Source organism: Rutidosis leptorrhynchoides, chromosome 4, assembly GCF_046630445.1.
Source record: "Rutidosis leptorrhynchoides isolate AG116_Rl617_1_P2 chromosome 4, CSIRO_AGI_Rlap_v1, whole genome shotgun sequence".
Classification (NCBI taxonomy): Eukaryota; Viridiplantae; Streptophyta; class Magnoliopsida; order Asterales; family Asteraceae; genus Rutidosis; species Rutidosis leptorrhynchoides.
In genome coordinates, this window is record NC_092336.1 from 423,246,444 (window position 1) to 423,251,193 (window position 4,750).

The following is a 4,750-nucleotide window of genomic DNA, read 5'->3' on the forward strand; positions in this document are numbered from 1 at the left end:
ATGGTACATTTGACTAAAAGCAAAAGGTAGCAGCACTATAAATTAATCGGCCATGATTGTTCCTACAATTGACATATCATTCCACTACTTCTAATCTAATTGATTATTACCCATCTATATCAACTTTAGTTGTTAAAGATTCCCACTTTTGATCAGCTGTAATCACGAGGTTAATTAGAAACAATAGTTGTAGATTTAATTTGGCATGTTTTGAGAGTTAATGGTGAGCTGTTGGGTTGTAATGCATGATCGACTAGTTATTTCAAGTAAAAAAAGGGAAACAGGAACGACTAATTGTAGTACAAGAAGGATGTTCGATGGTGGTTAGTTCGAATCAAAGATATTAGAGAGAGAATGAAAGAGAGGTGGTGACTTCGATAGATTAACAGAAACAGAATCAGTTGCTACAACAGTATTAGTTGCAGCCTTGTTGTGGTGTTGTTCGAAGAAAATATAGGAAGAGAAAGCAATACGCAGGTGGCGATGATTTGGGATGATGGTCGTGGTAATTTTCGAAGGTTGTAGTTATGGGTTGTTGAACATTGTATAGGAGAAGAATGAATACATGTATCGGTTGATGGTAGTCGTGGTGGTGTTTGGTTGGTTGTCGATCAAGAGTCACCAAGGTGGTGACGGGTTTTCAATGAAACAAGAAGGAATGACAAGTAGAGAAAGAGAGCAAGATGGGTTAGTTGAAATATCAAGATGACAGAGGTTTCCAGCTGTATATTTACACTTTTCTGTTTTTATCTCACAATTGTAATACAGAATCATATCATATCTAAAAAAGTAATCGAATAGTTGAAGTTAGTAAAGGTGATTAGAATGGTTTGTTTGCATTGAGAATTTTTGGTTCGTCTGGTACAAATTGGGTAGACAGATGGACGGATAAAATATTGCAGATGTTGATGTCAACAGATTATATGCGAAACCACTTTTATATAAATCTGATTATATATATTACATTTAATATTAATAATAAATATATTTTATAAATGATAGTTCTGTTAATTTTTATATTTATAATACTAATAAAGATAATAATAATAAGTTATGTCTTAAAACAATACTCATATTCATTTTTCATATATATGCATATATATTTTATATTAATACAAATATTAATATTACATTAATAATATTAATAGAAGTAATGATAATATCAATATAACTATTAAATTCAAACTTGTGATTAAATTTAATATCTTACTATTTATTAGTTATCTCATCTTTACTAGTTATATAATATATTAAATATTTACCAGTTAAGATATATTACAATATATAACATTACTTTTGTGTAGAATTTATAAATATATATATATATATTATTTACAACAGTTGTTCGTGAATCGTCGGGAATCGTCGGTCAAATGGTATCATGAACACAGTTCCAAGTTTTTGAGATTCAGTTAAAAAGGCTTTTCTTATCGTGTTCAAATCATACAAAGTTTAGGTTTAAATTTGGTCAAAAATTCCTGGGTCGTCACACGCGTGACGCCCAGGCAGACGTGCCCTCAACCAAATGGCTTCGGGCGCAACTTGCGTTCAAAAACTCGACGGTTCATGGGATTCTGCAATTCACACCAAGTATCGCATTTTGCTACGTTCTTCATCGATGCGTGAGCCGAGATATCCGTTGCCAAGAGTCGTTTGTATTTAAATAATAAAAGGTGAAGACAAAAGACAGATTCGACGAATTGAAGACGCAAACGATCAAAAAGCTCAAAAGTACAAAGTACAATCAAGGTGGTTCAAATTATTGATGAGAAACGTCTCGCAAAATACAAGATATTAAATTGTACGCAAGGACGTTCGAAAATCCGGAACCGGGACCAGAGTCAACTCGCAATGCTCGACGCAACGGACTAAAAATTACAAGTCAACTATGCACATAAATATAATATAATATTTAAATAATTCTTAAAATTATTTAAATATTATATTTATTTATTAAACCGTCGGCAAAGAAGCAAACAAAAGTACATGAGCTGGAAAAAGTGGCCATGCGATCGCATGGCCTGAAGGCCTAAATCCCATGCGATCGCATGGTGAATAGTTTCAGGCCACACCCCTATAAATTTCGCAGTTTTGGTTGATCTTTTACACCATCTTTTTCTCTTCCTATCTATCAACGTATATATATTTATATTTATATTATAATTTTAATTTTAATTTTAAATTCTAATAATAAGGGTATGTTAGCGAATGTTGTAAGGGTGTAAGTCGAAATTCTGTCCGAGTAATGCTACGCTATTTTTAATCATTGTAAGTTATGTTCAACTTTTTTAAATTAATGTCTCGTAGCTAAGTTATTATTATGCTTATTTAATGCCGAAGTAATCGTGATGTTGGGCTAAATATTAAAATTGGGTAATTGGGTTTTGTACCATAATTGGGGTTTGGATAAAAGAACGACACTTGTGGAAATTAGACTATGGGCTATTAATGGGTTTTATATTAACTTAACATCAAACTTGTTAAGACTTGATTAATTGAAATAGGTTTCATATAGACAATTGACCACCCAAGTTGATCGGTGATTCACGAACGTAAAAACTTGTTAAAACTATATGATGACATATATATAATTATATATATAGTTAACATAATATTATGATAATTAAGTATCTCATTAGGTATTTTAACAATGAGTTATATATATAAAATTGAGTTTATTGAATTAAGAAACTCGAAACGATATATATAACGATTATCGTTATAACAACGTCTTACTAAATACATATGAATCATATTAAGATATTGATACACTATGTTTAATCATGATAAATGATAAGTAAACATGTCATTAAGTGTATTAATAATAAACTACATATGTAAAAACAAGACTACTAACTTAATGATTTCGAAACGAGACATATATGTAACGATTATCGTTGTAACAACATTTAACTGTATATATATCATACTAAGATATATTAATATATCATAATATCATGATAATGTAATAATTTAACATCTATTTAGATATAATAAACAATGGGTTAACAACATTTAACAAGATCGTAAACCTAAGGGTTTCAAAACAACATTTACATGTAACGACTAACGATGACTTAACGACTCAGTTAAAATGTATATACATGTAGTGTTTTAATATGTATTCATACACTTTTGAAAGACTTTAAGACACTTATCAAAATATTTCTACTTAACAAAAATGCTTACAATTACATCCTCGTTCAGTTTCATCAACAATTCTACTCGTATGAATCCGTATTCGTACTCGTACAATACATAGATTTTAGATGTATGTACTATTGGTATATACACTCCAATGATCAGCTCTTAGCAGCCTATGTGAGTCACCTAACACATGTGGGAACCATCATTTGGCAGCTAGCATGAAATATCTCATAAAATTAGAAAAATATTAGTAATCATTCATGACTTATTTACATGTAAACAAAATTACACATCCTTTATATCTAATCCATATACCAACGACCAAAAATACCTACAAACACTTTAATTCTTCAAATTTCTTCATCTAATTGATCTCTCTCAAGTTCTATCTTCAAGTTCTAAGTGTTCTTCATAAATTCTATAAGTTCTAGTTTCATAAAATCAAGAATACTTCCAAGTTTGCTAGCTTACTTCCAATCTTGTAAAGTGATCATCCAACCTCAAGAAATCTTTCTTATTTACAGTAAGATATCTTTCTAATACAAGGTAATACTCATATTCAAACTTTGATTCAATTTCTATAACTATAACAATCTTATTTCGAGTGGAAATCTTACTTGAACTTGTTTTCGTGTCATGATTCTGCTTCAAGAACTTTCAAGTCATCCAAGGATCCTTTGAAGCTAGATCTATTTTTCTCAATTCCAGTAGGTTTATCCACAAAACCTGATTTAGTAATGATATTCATAACATCATTCGATTCATATAAATAAAACTACCTTATTCGAATTTTTAAACTTGAAATCACTAGAACATAGTTTAGTTAATTCTAAACTTGTTCGCAAAAAAAAGTTAATCCTTCTAACTTGACTTTTAAAATCAACTAAACACATGTTCTATATCTATATGATATGCTAACTTAATGATTTAAAACCTGGAAACACGAAAAACACCGTAAAACCGGACATATGCCGTCGTAGTAACACCGCGGGCTGTTTTGGGTTTGATAATTAAAAACTATGATAAACTTTGATTTAAAAGTTGTTCTTCTGGGAAAATGATTTTTCTTATGGACATGAAACTATATCCAAAAATCATGATTAAACTCAAAATGAAAGCATGTTTTTCAAAATAGTCATCAAGACGTCGTTCTTTCGACTGAAATGACTACCTCTTACAAAAAAAACTTGTAACTTATATTTCCAACTACAAACCTATAATTTTTCTGTTTAGATTCATAAAATAGAGTTCAATATGAAACCATAGCAATTTGATTCACTCAAAATGGATTTAAAACGAAGAAGTTATGGGTAAAACAAGATTGGATATTTTTTGATTATTGTAGCTACGGGAAATATTGTAACAAATCTATGTTAATTATATCCTAGCTAACTTATATTGTATTATACATGTATTCTAATATATTATGTAATCTTGGGATACCATAGACACGTATGCAAATGTTTTGACATATCATATCGACCCATGTATATATATTATTTGGAACAACCATAGACACTCTATATGCAGTAATGTTGGAGTTAGCTATACAGGGTTGAGGTTGATTCTAAAAATATATATACTTTGAGTTGTAATCTAGCCT

General features: G+C 30.0%; 1 non-coding gene across 1 annotated transcript; it reads right to left on the reverse strand.

Moving 5' to 3' along the window:
- Positions 1–1,495: 1,495 nt before the first annotated feature.
- On the reverse strand, positions 1,496–1,651 carry LOC139846309 (5.8S ribosomal RNA). The gene has a single exon (XR_011759032.1). It is a non-coding gene; the product is annotated as a 5.8S ribosomal RNA (ribosomal RNA).
- Between the last annotated feature and the right edge of the window lie 3,099 nt (positions 1,652–4,750).